The sequence below is a fragment of the Sminthopsis crassicaudata genome, chromosome 1, assembly GCF_048593235.1.
Source record: "Sminthopsis crassicaudata isolate SCR6 chromosome 1, ASM4859323v1, whole genome shotgun sequence".
NCBI classification, from domain to species: Eukaryota; Metazoa; Chordata; class Mammalia; order Dasyuromorphia; family Dasyuridae; genus Sminthopsis; species Sminthopsis crassicaudata.
Window position 1 is genome coordinate 190,878,285 of NC_133617.1, and position 16,552 is coordinate 190,894,836.

The 16,552-nt window shown below is 34.5% G+C and overlaps 1 protein-coding gene across 11 annotated transcripts in view; it reads left to right on the forward strand.

Moving 5' to 3' along the window:
• SLC66A2 (solute carrier family 66 member 2) overlaps window positions 1–16,552 on the forward strand; it is a 146,863-nt gene that overhangs the window by 62,430 nt on the left and 67,881 nt on the right. The window lies entirely within an intron of this gene.

Sequence of the window (16,552 nt, forward strand, 5' to 3'; positions counted from 1 at the left end):
TAAGATCCATATAGCAGACCAAAGGGTTGAAAATGTATTATCTGACAGATTCATTGCATTAATTTAGAAAACTGTTCATGATAACAGTATTATTTGTCTAGAGTAATTTACAAGGCCAGAAAAGATTGTAAGTAGAAAATGAATTTTTAGATTCCCCTTTAAACACTACTTTCCCCTTCCCACCCAATTCAAACAATTCATAGGACAGTGGACTTGCTCATTTGATGTCTCTTTCAGAATTTATTATTGATGATGTGGTAATAATGTGTGGTTAGGTGATTCAATTGAAAAAGAGCTGCTCCTGGAGTCAGGAAGACCTAAATTCTAATCTAGTCTTAGACACTGCTTTGCCTTGTGATCCTAGACAAGTCACATAACGTTTTCTGCTTCAGTTTCTTCAATAAGAAAATGGAGATAGTAATAAAGAGTGGTTGGGAGGATCAAATGAGATAGTATTTATTAAATGCTTAGCACAGTGCTTGCTATATAAATAGACAATAAATGCTCCCTCCCCTTCCTCCCTTCTTCCATTTTTTCCTTCATCATATATAACATATACTTCTCAGGAAGACTGAAAACAAAACAGAAGTGAATCTTTCCTCCCTCATGTTTTCATGTTATAAAAGATTTATATATTCATTATTCATATTATATTTGTTAATTTCCTGCCATGCACTGTGATGTAGTTTAATAGAGGAAGATGAGGCAGTGTCACTAATGTCTGCAGATCACGATTCCATTCAAAAGATGTTTAATTATTACTATATACGGGTATGTAAGTCACCTGTGCTAAGTGCTGTAGGTACTAGGAAAACAAAACTATAAAGTAATCTGAGAAGCAAGTGAGCATTAATAACAAAGATTAGAGAAGGAACAGAAATGTAGAATAAAACTTTATGAAATATAAATTGAGATGTGATTCTTGATGTTCACTGCAAGCCAACATGACCAAATGGTCTGTGAAATAAATTTTTTTGATCATTTTTTTGGATGTAGTTTGATGAACTTAAAAAAGATTCTCTGAGATTAACCTGATTAAACCATCTTTCAGAAGTCATTGAATTGTGTTGAATTTCTCTGTAGTGCCAATATCTCCCAGTCAGCTATCTTTTTAAAATTATAAGTTTCAGGACTATTGCTTCTCTGTATTGGTAGAGGTATTTCACATCAGGAGATCCTTATTCTGATGAAATCATAGATCTAGAGGAAAAAAATATAATTCTCTTTTGTACACTGTTCTAGCTTTGGTGTTGTATCCAGTTTTTAAATGGAAGGAACATGCGTTATTGAATTTACTGTGAGTTTGTGAGAGAGACTAGGGTGGTTAGTATTTTATTCTCTGATGTCTCTTTCTGAAGTCTTTTGAAATAGTGAGGCAGAAAGGTAGTAAACAAGAGATAGTAAAAAAATCTGTTTTGGTTTTCTCTATGCAAATCTGAAAATATTACTTTGATATCTTTCTTTGGAAAGTAAAATGTCACTCCTTAGGAAGTTGAATAGAGCAGACTTTGAAATAAAATTGCTTTACCTCACATCCTAAGCATAAGTTGTTCTGGTACTTCTGTTTTCATGCCCTCTTATTAAAGTAGAAGGTGGAAAGTGAAAAGTGATGCTTGAGTTCTCTATTCCCCTGCCTGGTATATTAGCAACAATAATAGTAGCAGCTGATGCTTGCCTAGACCTTAAGACTTAAACAAGTTTTTAAAATAGATTTTTGTTTTTGCATAGCATTTACATGTTATCCCTACTTAGTGAGATAGCTCCTATGATAAAATAAAACAGTTAAGTAAAACTAAGCATAAAGAGATCCCCTATGAAAGTACATAATGTTTCACATATGTAGCTTGCCCCCATATCTGTTTTAAAAACAAACAAACCAGAATCAAATCTATTTTTTTCCACTCTCATCCCAATACCAATAAGAAAGAAAGAGAAAAGCCCTAATACTTGTTTGGCCACTTCAGTTAAACTTCTGTTTTCTGCAAAATGGTGGTACCTCTAGTCCCAGAAAACTCCTTTGTAAACATTCAAGTGCTATGAACTACTCCAAGGGGTCTAGGAGCAGTTCATCCTCAGTTGTTAAATATCACAATCCACACTTACTTAATCTGTTCTCTCCTAAGTCAAAATCATGGGACTTAGGGTTTGAAGAGACCTCTGATCTCAGTCATTCTAGAAAAGAATGTGAAGCTCTGCTTGAAGATTTCCCACTAGTGAGACCCTGCTACCACTTGAAGCCAACCACTTCACTTTTGAATTGCTGTAACTATAAAGAGGAATTTTCCTTTACATCAACTGTAAATTATACTGTTTGCAATTTATACTTATTCCTGGTTCAGCCCCCTAGGGCCAAATAAAGTAAGTTTGAGCCCTTTTACATAAAAACTCATCTCATATTTGGAGATAGCTTTGATGTGTTTCCCTAGCCTTCTATCAGTCAGTTTGAGCATTTATGTTCCAGGCACTCTGCTAAGCACTGGAATCATCTCCTCATATGGCTCAGGCTCAAGGCCTTTCACCATCCTTGTGGACCTCTTTGACACTCTTCAGTTTATCAGTGTCTTTGTCATGCCCAAAAATTACATAGTATTTAAATGTCATCTATCATCTCATGAGGGGCAAGTACAGGGGGTCTATCATCTCTTTGTTCCTGGTAGTGATGCCACTCTAAAGCAGATCAGTATAGTGTTAATTGTTGCTGTTTGTATTGTTTTGTTTGGGGCAGTTAAAGTTAAGTGACTTGTCCAGGGTCATACAAGTGTCTGAAGCCGAGTTTGAATTCAGATCTTTCTCTACTTGGGCTTTAATTTAAGAGAATCAGTGGTAAGCCTGCTACTAATTCTGAAAGTAGGTAGTGGATCTCTTTGCTCATTAGGTAAGGGGCTCTCAAGATGTGAATATATTGTAGTTGGTAGGAGTGTGTGTGTGTGTGTGTGTGTGTGTGTGTGTGTGTTTGTGTTTGTGTGTGTGTGTGTTTAATGAACCCTTTTCTCATCAATTATATTTCTAACTAAAGTAAATTCTCATTATTAGCAACATTGCAGTGCCTTCTCCTGCTTTGAAAAAGTCTTTTTTTCTTCTGTAATTGTGACTTTGCATGCATAGGGAATTCAGTCCCTGCTCAAAATATCCCCTCTCTCAGTTACTATTGAAAAATGAAATTATTAGAATGATTAGAATCTTCTAACCATAAACTTGTTAGTGAAAGAGCAAGTATTTAAGAACTCAACTTGTTAAATTTGTTTCTTACTAACTCCTTCCCTTCTGAGAAAATGGTTGACTTAAAGATACTTTAGTAGAAAAGTAGAATACTAGCAGAGCTTGACATATATCTTATTAGAAAATTCTGTATGTGAATGAATATAAGTTTGTGAATATATGTATATAGATACATACAAAAACTACATTTTCCTTAGAGGTTAACAGTATAATGCTTTCAATTCTAAAATATCTCATGTCTCATTGAATTTTTCTTTCACTCTCAAAGATAACAGCAATAAAGTGATATTTTTTCTCTCCACTCCCCCCCACATACACACATAGAAAAAATATATATCTATATATACATACAGTGAGAAATCTCTATGTAGACATATACAAAGAGATGTATTTTCTATTTATATACACATACAGGCACAGATATATCTTTGGGGTGGGGTGTGAGGAGAGGGAAGAGTGCATGTAAGAACATAGGTGCTAGGTGGAACAGTAGATAAATCACTGCCCCTGAAATCAGAAGGATCTGAATTCAAGTTGGCCTCTGACCCTTAATAACTATATTACCCTGAGCAAGTCACTTCATGTTTGCTTCAGTTTCTCAAGCATATAGGATATAGTATAATATACTATATATAATAACATATATATAATATGGGATATAGAAAAAATACAGAGACTTAACTGAAAGTTTTCTCTTTAAAAATAAGTTGGAACTCAGGAGTCAGAGGCTAAGTGATCATTTTTTACTTCAAGCATCCTTAGAGCAACAGGAATCCATACAATAATTTCATAAAAAAAGAAATACAGACATTTGTTTATGAAACACCAAGTTTCTCAATCTATATTAGCATTTCTATACTATGGAACACTTATGAAGGGCAGACAGTGCCTAGTGGTGAGGGGAAAAAGCAACACAGAGTCTGTGTCCCAGAAGTTGTGACTGTTATCCTAGAGCATCTCTGGTATTGAGTGATGACACTAGAGGTATTAAAAATACAACTGGAGGCCTGAAATAGGGACCATTTGGTCCTTACCTGGGCCATAGATATTTGTAATTCTCTTTCTGTAACAAAAAGAGCTTCTCTCTTTTTGTGGTTGAAGAGAAATGGAAACTAAAGGGGTGTCTATTAATTGGGGAACAGCTATATAAATTATGGTATTGAATGTAATGGAATTCTATTGTGTCCTAAGAAATGAAGAAAGTGATTTTTTTTTTCAGAGAGAAATCTGGGAATACTTCTATGAACTGGAGTAGAATTAAGCTAGCAAGAATCAGGAATTTCCTTCCTTCCTTGCTTCCTTCCTTCTTCCCTCTTTCCCTCCTTTTTTTTCCCTTATGGGACTTGCCTAGGGCCACATAGCTAGTAAGTGTAAAGTAATTGAGGCCTGATCTGAACTCAAGTCCTCACTTCAAGGCCATTGCTCTATCCATTGTGCCATCTAGCTGCCCCAAGGAGAATAGTTTGTACAACAACATTGTAAAGGTAAACAACTTTGAAAAACTTAAAGAGTGCTGATAAAAGCAGTAACCAGGCATTATTCCAAGGGATTAATAATGCTCTCTCCTTCCTGACAGGGAGGTGATAAACATAGAACAGAATGAGGTGCACACATGGCATAGGAAATTATTTTGCTTGATTATGATAGTTACAAAGGTTTTTTCTTTTTTCTTCCTCAACAGGTGATGGTAGGGAGATGATAAAATAAATTTTTGCTAATTAAACATTTTTTGATTAAAAATAGTGATTTGTAAATCTTTTATGTATATAGATAGATATCAATTCTTTTCCTTTGGGGAAAAGGCTTCATAGTGATATAATACAATGGATCAAAGAGTATACACAGTTTAATGATTTGGGGGGTTAGTTCTAAATTACTTCACCGAATGGTTTGACCAATCCACAGCTCCAGTGCATAATTAGTGTGATATGTATGATTTTTTTTTTTAAATAGATTTTTAGCAAATATGTTATTTCATTTCTCATCCTGTAACAGAAAAGATCTATGATATAGATAATTTGAAAGAAGACTGGTTAAAGGAATATTAAAAATTGGGAAACATTTTGACTGAATGTAGTACTTTTTGACTAGAAGAATATTGGCAATAGTTTGGAATTAAAAAGAAATTTAACAGTGCTTTAGTTTCTTAAGTGATGTTTTTTAACAGGGAGTTTAACTTGGAATTTTTTGAAACCTAGACTGTTAATATTTAAAATTTTTTAAAATAAATTTTTTTTGGGTATTTTCAATTTCTTTTTTATGTTACTATGCATCCCTTCCCTTCCTCCTCCCAAGACAACCATTCCATATTACAAACACTATTCTTTTAGAAAAAAATTAGCACAGCTTATTGATACATTGAAAAAGTCTGAGAATATATGCAATTTGTAATACCTATGTATCTCTCACCTTCATGAAACTCTTTGAGTTTTTCTTGATCTTTATTAATTTAATTATATTCACTTTTGATTTTTTTGGTGTGTTCTTTCCATTTACATTGTATAGTTATTGTACACATACACATGTTTTTGTTTTTGGCTCTGCTGACTTTTGAGAACTGTTTGCTCATGGTCTTTGTCCACTCATCTTTTAGGAAATGGTATAGGTACATGTAAATGCATACATATACACAAATATATCATATAAATTGTGTATATATTTTGAATACCAAACACTTGTCAGGGAAATTTCATGCAAAGATTTTTTTCCCCACTTGACTCCTTTTCTTGTCATCATAAGTTTATTAATTTTTTGAAAAGCAGGAGCTTTACAATTTTACATAATAAAAATTTATTGTATTTTTTATCATTCTATGTCTTGTTTGTTTATAAACACAATTACTCATAGCTGTGTGAGGTTCATAAATGGTTTCTCTTATAATTTTTTCTTTTTTCCAAAAAATATTTATTTAAAAGAAAAAACAAAACAACAAGAAAGGCAAAAAAGGAAAATAAAAACAAAAGAAAACATTGCCATATGCCCAGTAGAACATCAAGAAGCATTCAAAATATGTAACAATAAATTTCCCTTTCAAGAAAACATACACAGAAATTTTTTTTTTATCATGTAATCATAATAGTAAGATCATGTATTCATTTAGAATGTAGTGTGCAATATAATGTAAGGTTTTAGGCTAAGCATAATTTTTAACAGACTGCTTTCCAGATTTTCCCAGTAGTAAGGATTACTGTTATTCAAACAATGGATTTGAGAACAATATTGGGATTTCTATTTCTTTTTTATCAGCAGCACTATTTTAGGAATTCACAGGAGTCCTGAAGTTCCCAATTCAGGGTCAGCTGGTTGATTCTGAAGCTGTGATAACTGTGTTAGCACCCTGGATACCTTAGAATCAGCCGGAATCAGGATAAGCAAGTCTTTATTCTTGGTCTTTAGCCGTAGAAGTGAAGGGAATGGCTGCATAGGATCTCTGTGACCTCACCTCCTCATCTCCTCTCAGAGTGAGTCTGGCTAGTCTCACTCCACCTCCTAGTCCCTCCCACAATTCTCTGTATACACCAAATGATTAGGCCAGCACAGGATAGTGGGAAGGGCCATTTTCCAAGCATATTCTTATAGAGTATTGGCCAATCTATAATTAGCCTCAAATGCTGGAATGTCTGACCTTAGTGCATTGACTCAAGAGTTTCAGCCCTTTATATCTGAAGCCATTTCTCTAAGCTGGTGGTTGCATTTTGTACTCTTCAGAAAGTATGAGTATTCTTACTGAAGGAAATTGACTTAATCTTTAACTCTCTGTGGATCTTAAGAATTCAGGAAAATAAATGGCACCTTTTCTTCATTACTCCCCACTTTCTATCTCCCTAAGATAGAAAACTCTTATGAGAAATGAAAGAGATGGAAGGCATAAATGCAAATTGTAAATTCATTCCTTTGGGAGTTTGCTTGGAGAACAGATCAGAAGTATATGCATTTATTAACTCTTTAGTATTTTACTATGGGTAGGCATTTGATACATAGTGGTTAATGAATGACTATTTAGAAAAAATATAGAAGTAATCAAGACTGCTGGCACAGACTAGGAGACTGAAGGAGACAATAAAGACTTTGGACTTTATTCCTGATTATTCTTGTGATCATTATTCTCCTGAGACCAAGGCTAGTCCCAAGGCCATCCAGAAAGCTAGCCTGGACATTACAACAAACATTCAGAGTGTAATAAATTTCCAGCTTAAGATATCTTGGAAGTACTTTAGAAAAAGTCTGTCTCATTTGGACAGTGGGGAAGGTGGCCAGCATAGGGAATCTAGTAAGAGGCTCTTAACTAACTTAACTTAACTTAACTAAAGTACAGCAGCATTGGCTACTCAGCTGGCCAGTGGATCAGTAGCCCAGGCCAGCTATGAGACTTCTAAGGCAACTAAAAGGCAAATTGTGAGCCTCTGAACCCCAGGATAATAAGTGGAACTTAGCCAGGATTATCCAGAGAAATCCTGCAGCACCATTGGCCCCAGTGCAGTCCATGTCCCTCTGAAAAAGAAGCTTGGGACAATCTCCCCTAGGAGCAATGCTCAACTTTTAAAAATGAGCAAAAAAAAGCAAAAAGAACCCTGATCTTAGAGAGCAAAACGGAGATGGGGAAAATCAGAACACACACCCAAAAAAAGACAGCAATGGCAAAATAACTACAGTCAAAGCCTCAGAAGGGGATATAAACTGGTCTCAAGCTCAGAAAGGTCTCTTGGAAAAACTCAAAAAAAATCTTAGAAGAAATAAGGGGAAAATGAGAGTTATGCAGGAAAATTATGAAAGTTTTTTGGGAAAAACCAACAGTTTGGAAAAGAAAGTATAGAAATGGACTGAGAAAAATAACTCTTTAAAAAATAAATTTGGTGAAATGGAAAAAGAAAACAATTCTTTAAAAAAATGGAATTGGTGAAATGAAAAAATAATCCACCTTTAAAAGTATAATTGGCCAAATGCAAAAGGAGGTAAAAAAGCTAACTGAAGGAAAGAATTCCCTAAAACTTAGACAAATGGAAGTGAACAATTAATGAGACATCAAGAATTAAACAATGAAAAAAAAAAAAAGAAGAAAATATAAAAGATCTTATTAGAAAAACAACTGACTTGGGAAATAGATCCAAGAGAGACAGTCTAAAAATTTTTGGACTGCCTGAACTCTGTGATTGGGGGAAAAAAAAAACAAACAAACCTGGACAACCTTTCAAGAAATCACCAAGGAATATTCTGTACCTAGAGAGTAAAATAGTCATTGAAAGAAAGAATCTACCAGTCACCGTTTGAAAGAGACCCCAAAATGAAAACTCCAAGGAATATTGTAGCTAAATTCTAGAATTATCAGATCAAGGAGAAAATACTGTAAGTAGCCAAGAAGAAACAAATCAAATATCAGAGAACCACAATCAGATCTAGCAGCTTCCACATTAAAGGATTGGAGGGCTTTTAATATGATATTCTAGAAGGCAAAGGAACTTGTACTACAGCCAACAATCAATTACCCAGCAAAATTAAGCATTATCTTTTAGGGGAAAAGATGGACATTCAAAGAAATAGGGGATTTCAATCATTTCTGATTAAAAGATCAGAACTGAATAAAAAATGTGATCTTCAAAGATAATAGTCGAGAACATGCAAAGGTAAACAATGTAGGAAAAAGAGACTTTTTTTAAAGGTTAAAATGTTTTCATGCCTATGTGAGAAGATGATACTTGTAAATCAAACAATGTCTTTGTCAGGGCAATTAGAAGGAATATACATACAACAAAAGATGTAGGTATAGGTTGGATTTAAAGTAATGATATAAAAAAAGAAATTAGGAATGAAAAAAGGATTGCACTTGGAAAAGAGGAAAGGAGAAGTAAAATGGGGGTAAATTACATCACATGAAGAGAGGCATAAAATATGTATTACAGTAGAGGGAAAGAAAGGAGGGGGATGGGCATTGTTTGAACCTTAATCTTACTGGATTTGGCTCAAAAAAGGGAATATACATTTTATTTGGTATAGAAATTTGTCTCATCCTATAGGGAAGTAGGAGGGGAAAAGGGAAAGAAAGGAGGGAGGCTAATAGAAAGGAGGGTGCTGAAAAAGGGAGAACAGATTGAGAGGTAATGGTCAGAAGGATTTTGGAAATTTAAAGCATTTGGAATTTAGTATGTTTAATCTTTTACTTTTCTTTAGAACTTTGCAGGCACAGTAGAACTGTAACCACATTTTTACTTATTTGAATTTGTTAATTAAAACCATTATCATTCTTAAATAAAAAAATTTAAAGGATAAGTGAAATTTGTTTACAATATGAACTTTTGTCATAAACTCTTATTTCTTAGCGTTCATATCCATATAAGCTCAGTTTTGCACTTCATCCATTAACCTATTTGCTTGGGATGAGTTACTTTTAAGCAAGTAGGAAAGAATGTTAATTTTTCTTTGTTGTACTCCAGACTTTCCCCGAAAAGACTGATGGCTTTTTTTTTTTTTTTTTTTTTTTTTTTTTTTAAGAGAATACGTGGGCAGCTAATTTCTTTTGTACTTATTAGGTATTGTACATCAGCTAAATCACATGGGGGCAGATTTTGTGGGTGGTTTTGCTGTTTCAGTTTTGATTAAATTTACATCTATTTCTCAGTGTTGATAACCTTTTTCAGTGCTTAATGCAGTTAGGTTCTGGGGCAGACTGATCATAGAAAAAATATGCTAGGAAATCCATCTGGGTATATACATAAATGGAAGTGTTTTTGAAGTGGGTTGTGGTCCCTTTAAGAAACTATTACCTATTAATTTGTGATTCCTTTCAGATTGATCTGTGATTCCTTTCAGATTCCTAGTCCCTTCTGGCTGAGGCATATCAGTCCAGGATGTCAGGGCTTTTGATTCAAAGCACCCCTTTGAATTCCAATAGGAAATCCGGGGTTGTCCAGCCCCCGCTGAATCAACTGGGCTCTTCCAGCCTCCACGGGTTCTGATCTGCTCTGGTTGTTCCAGTCCCCATTTTGACTTGCTTGGGCCGCCCAGCTTGGGTTTCCCAACCCCCACCAAGACAAGCAATATAATGAGCTTCCATCAACTAAGGTCTTGGCAGATGGACCTCAGTGGCTTACTCAGCCACCAGGACTTTCTGTCCACTGAGAACTGCATTCTCAGTGAAAAACTCTATTTTCCATAGATCGGCCTGCTGGAATAATGTTCTTTTCTAGTGTGATCCTCTCCTTATCCACACCTATTTCCCTAACCAGAATCTTACTTCCAATTCCTATAATAAACCTCTTATCAATTTAGGTTTTCAGTCTGTAAATTCCTTTACAGAGAACCTCTATGCCACCAGAAGGGAGTCCCCAAAACTTCCTAACTTTGCGCTGAATCCCAAGGGATTGCAGGGAAGCTAAACCTCTCCATTTGCTTCCTTGAACCTGGAACCTGCCACTAGACCTTATCATTTAACTCCCTGACCACCAGAAACCCTAATCTCATTTTGGTTCCCTAAATCTAAACCTCCTCATTCTGACAGTTTTTCATTTTTCTGCTATGATATTGTCATTTTAGCCTGAGTAAAAACATTAAAAAAGTCTTTAGCTCTTAACTTTCTGCTTACCAGATTTGATTTTATGGTGGGGAAGGTCTAGTGTGGAGGAATAGTCTAGTTTACTTTTCTCTCAATTTCTGTCAGTTGCTTGTCTCAAATATTTCCCTATCCCAGTTCATCCTCCATTCGGCTACTAAAATGATTTTCTTAAATGATAGGTCTACTCATATCATCTCCTTACTCAATAAACTCTCATGGCTCCCTATTATCTCTAGAATCAAATAAACATATTATGTTTGGCACTCAAAAATCTTCATTACCTACCCCTTCCTTACCTTTCCAGTCTTCCCACATCTTACTTTCTGATATGTACTCTTGAATTTAGTGATACTGGCATCCTGCTACTGTAAGAACAAGACACTGCATATCTCCACTCTAAGCATTCTTTCTAGCTGATCCCCAATGCCTAGAATCTCCCTCCTTTTCTTTGCGTCCTGTCTTCCTTGACTTCAGTCCCAACTAAAATACTATCTTCTACAGGAAGCCTTTACCAACTCCTCTTTATTCTAGTTCTTTTCTTCTATTATTTTCTATTTATCCTGTATATAACTTATTTGTGCATATTTACTAGTTTTCTCCCAGTAAATTATGACTATAATTATAATTATGTTTATAAATTATAATTATAATTTCTGCCCTTTAAGGGCAAGAGACTATGTTTTGCCTCTTTGTTGTTATAATTTTTGAAAATTTTAAACTTGACAAGAAAAATTCTGGTGTACATAAGAGACTATAAGAGAAGATTCAATATAAAATAATAAATTTCCATTTCAAGAAAACTGTATAATAAATACTACATATTGTTTTCAAAGCTGTCTAGCTTTTCATTGATTTCTTTTTGGTTTTCTTTTCCTCTCCCCACCCCCTACCACCTTAAAGAAAGGTATAAATAAGCATGTGTGTGTGTGTGTGTGTGTGTGTGTGTGTGTGTGTATGTGTATATGTATATGTATATATGACTGTAATAAGCTTATTTCTTCCCGCTATCTATTTGTCTAAGGCAGGGGTTCTCAAACTATAGCCCATGGGCCAGATGCGGCCCGATGAGGTTATGGCAAATGGGCTGAGGGGCAGAGACAGAGTGTGAGGTTTTGTTTTTACTATATTCCGGCCCTCCAACAGTCTGAGGGACAGTGAACTGGCCCCCTATTTAAAAAGTTTGAGGACCACTGGTCTAAGGTGAATAGCATCTTCATAAGTCCAAGTCTAAATCAACCAGTATATCATTTTTTATACCCTAGAAATATTCCAACCCAATTACATCCAATCTGAGAAATTGTATGTGGGAGTTTTTTTACCCCAATGTTCATCTGTTTTTCTGATGTTTCACTTTCTCCTATTTTTTCATTTGTTTTATGATTTGTTTATGTCTTAGAACATCCTAAGCTTCACCTCACACAATTCTAGTTTTCATGGAATTATTTCTTTAAGTTTTTGACTCTCTATTTCCAATTGATTGATTTTTTTTGAATTGTTCTTTTTTTTTTCTTTCTAATTTTTCCTCAGTTGCTCTTTTCTGATTTTGAAAGTCCTTTTAAAATTTTTCTAAAACATCTTTTTTGTGCTTGGAACCACTTGATATTTCTCATTGAAAAAAGAGTGACTTTTTTTAGCTTTATTATCTTCTCAATATGAATTCAGATCTCTATCCCCATGATAACTAATCTATGGTTGGGTTTTTTCAGGTTTTTCTTTACTGTCTATCTGAGGCCCAACCATGGGTTTTCCTCTTCATTGCTAAGAGTCATCTAGGGCCCCCAGCCATACAGTCCTACAAATGATCTTGCTCTTTGGGGTCCCTCTGGTGGCTGCAAATTACTGCTTCTACTGTGCCTTGGAACTAAAACCAGGGACTCTACTCTCCTGCAAGTGCCCACAGCCAATAAGGTCCCTGTTCTAGCTACTTCACTAACCAGGTGTGTCCTAGCTCCTTCCTGAAGCCACAGAGTGAGATATATCTGGTCAGCACAGCTCTATTTGGCTTCCTTTGATAATGGAAGTTCCTTCAATGTTCTCCTAGTCCGTGGTCAGACCTCCATACTATGTTCCAAATAAATGTTTCTGACCTCAGAACTTGTTTGATTGCTGATTCAGCAAAGTTTGGCCCTGGGCATTAGGTCTTTCCTGGGATTTGTTACGATTGTCTTAGGAGGAAGATTACTTTATCCTGTGCTTATTTCTGCTGCTTTTGAGATGATGATTTTTTTTTTTTTTTTTTTTTTTGGTGAAAGCAATCTAGAAAGTTGTAAGTTTTCTGATATGGTACACTATCTTCACAGAATCCTCTTTTTTTTTTTTTTTTTTTTTTTTTTTTTTTTGTAACCTGAGCATTTAGCACAGTGTCTGGCATATAGTAGGTGATTAATAAATATTTATTTAGCAGATATTTATTTACTCTATACTTCCTTTTGACTTGTAGTCTAACTGCCATCCATTGTTTTCTCCAATATCCTTTTTCTCTTCTTTATATCACAGCTCTTGACTTCTGGCCAAGTCAAATCTGCTTATTTTCTCAATAGATGACTTAGATTCTGCCCCATTCCTTTGGTCATGTTCTTTTTTTATTGCTACATGCTTCTAGAATCAGTTAAATATCTTTTAACCTTTTTTTTTTTTTTAAATTATAGCTTTTTATTTACAAGATATGTGCATGGGCAATTCTTCAGCATTGACAATTGCAAAACCTTTTGTTCCAACTTTTCCCCTCCTTCCCCCAGATGGCAGGTAGACCAATACACGTTAAATATGTTAAAGTATATGTTAAATACAATATATGTATACATGTCCATACAGTTATTTTTCTGTACCAAAAAAATCAGACTTTGAAATAGTGTACAATTAGCCTGTGAAGGAAATAAAAAATGCAGGCGGACAAAAATAGAGGGATTGGGAATTCTATGTAGTGGTTCATAGTCATCTCCCAGAGTTCTTTTTCTGGGTGTAGCTGGTTCAGTTCATTACTGCTGTATTGGAACTGATTTGGTTCATCTCATTGTTGAAGATGGCCACATCCATCAGAAATGATCATCATATAGTATTGTTGTTGAAGTATATAATGATCAGGAGATCATTGGTCCTGCTCATTTCACTCAGCATCAGTTCATATGAATCTCTCCAGGCTTTTCTGAAATCATCTTGCTGGTCATTTCTTACAGAACAATAATATTCCATATTATTCATATACTACAATTTATTCAGCTAATCTCCAGTTGATGGGCATCCACTCAGTTTCCAGTTTCTGAACACTACAAAAAGGGCTGCCACAAACATTCTTGCACGTACAGGTCCCTTTCCCTTCTTTAAGATCTCTTTGTGATACAAACCCAGTATTAACACTGATGGATCAAAGGGTTTGCATAGTTTGATAATTTTTTGAGCATAGTTCCAAATTGTTCTCCAGAATGGCTGGATGTATTCACAATTCCACCAATAATGTATCAGTATCCCAGTTTTCCCACATCCCCTCCAACATCCCGCATTATCTTTCCCTGTCATTCTAGTCAATCTGATAGGTATGTAGTGGTATCTCAGAGTTGTCTTAATTTGCATTTCTCTGATTAATAATGACTTGAAGCATCTTTTCATATGGCTAGAAATAGTTCCAATTTCTTCATCTGAGAATTGTCTGTTCATATCTTTTGACCATTTATTAATTGGAGAATGGTTTGATTTCTTATAAATTAGAGTCAATTCACTATAAATTTTAGAAATGAGGCCTTTATCAGAACCTTTGACTGTAAAAATGTTTTCCCCATTTGTTGCTTCCCTTCTAATCTTGTCTGCATTAGTTTTGTTTGTACGAAAACTTTTCAATTTGTAATCAAAATTTTCTATTCTGTGATCAATAATGATCTCTAGTTTTTCTTTGGTTATAAATTCCTTCCTCTTCCACAGGTCTAAGAGGTAGACTATCCTATGTCTTCTAATTTATTTATAATCTCATTCTTTATGCATAGGTCATGAACCCATTTTGACCTTATATTGGTGTATGGTGTTAAGTATGGGTCAATGCCTAATTTTTGCCATACTAATTTCCAATTTTCCCTGCAATTTTTGTCAAACAGTGAGTTCTTATCCCAAAAGCTGGGGTCTTTGGGTTTGTCAAACAGTAGATTATTAAATTTATTGACTGTTTTGTCCTTTGACCCTAACCTGTTCCACTGATCAACTAGTCTATTTCTTAGCCAATACCAAATGTTTTTGGTAACCGTTGCTTTATAATATAATTTTAGATCTGGTACAGCTAGGCCACCTTCATTTGATTTTTTTTTTTTAAATTAATTCCCTTGAAATTCTTGACCTTTTGTTTTTCTATATGAACTTTGTTGTTATTTTTTCTAGGTCATTAAAATAGTTTTCTGGGAGTCTGATTGGTATGGCGCTAAGTAAATAGATTAGTTTAGGTAGTATTGTCATCTTTATTATATTTGCTCGCCCTATCCAAGAGCATTTAATGTTTTTCCGATTGGTTAGATCTGACTTTATTTATGTAGAAAGTGTTTTGTAATTTTCCTTATATAGTTTCTGATTTTCCCTTGGCAGATACATTCCCAAATATTTTATACTATCGGTAGTTACTTTAAATGGACTTTCTCTTTGTAACTGTGAACTGTTGGATTTTGTTATTGATATATAAGAATGGATTTATTTTGTATCCTGCAACTTTGCTAAAGGTGTGGATTATTTCTAATACCTTTTTAGTAGAATCTCTGGGGTTCTCGTAAGTGTATACCATCATATCATCAGCAAAGAGTGATAATTTGGTTTCCTCATTACCTAATCTAATTCCTTTAATCTTTCTCAACTCTTATTGTCAAAGCTAGTGTTTCTAATACAATATTGAATAGTAATCATGATAGTGGGCAACCTTGTTTCATTCCTAATCTTAATGGGAATGGTTCCAGTTTATCCCCATTGCATAGGATGCTTACTAATGGTTTTAAATAGATGCTACTGATTATTTTAAGGAAAAGTCCATTTATTCCTAGTGTTTTATTTATTCTCAAGCGTTTTTAATAGGAATGGATGTTGAATTTTATCAAATGCTTTCTCTGTATCTATTGAGATGACCATACGGTTTTTGTTAATTTGGTTATTAATATGGTCAATTATACTAATAGTTTTCCTAATATTGAACCAGCCCTGTATTCCTGGTATAAATCCTATTTGATCATGGTGTATTATCCTGGGGATGATTTTCTGTAGTCTTTTTGCTAATATCTTATTTAAGATTTTAGCATCAATATTCATTAGGGAGATTGGTCTATAATTTTCTTTCTTTGTTTTCAGCCTACCTGGTTTAGATATCAGTACCGTGTCTGTGTCATAAAAGGAATTTGGTAGGATTCCTTCATTCCCTATTTTTTCAAATAGTTTATATAGCATTGAGGCTAATTGTTCTTTAAATATTTGGTAGAATTAACATGTAAATCCATCTGGTCCTGGGGATAAATATCTTATAATCTTTAGGAAATCTCCACAAATGCCATTTCCTTTCAATCATACTTCGTTTCCCTTGACTGTATTTGTATTAATTTCTCACGATGTTTTATTCCTTCCTCCCAGATAGATTTTGGGCATCTTAAGGGTTGAAGCTATGGCTTCTGTTCCTTCACTATCTCTTAATAGTGCTTGACGCAGTGCTTTGTTTACTGTGGGCACTGAATAATGTTTGTGTATATGATTTGTGTCAACATCCCTTATATTTAAGGAGTCACCACTTTTTAAAGAAACTGACACAGCTGTCCAAAGAAATTGAACCTGATA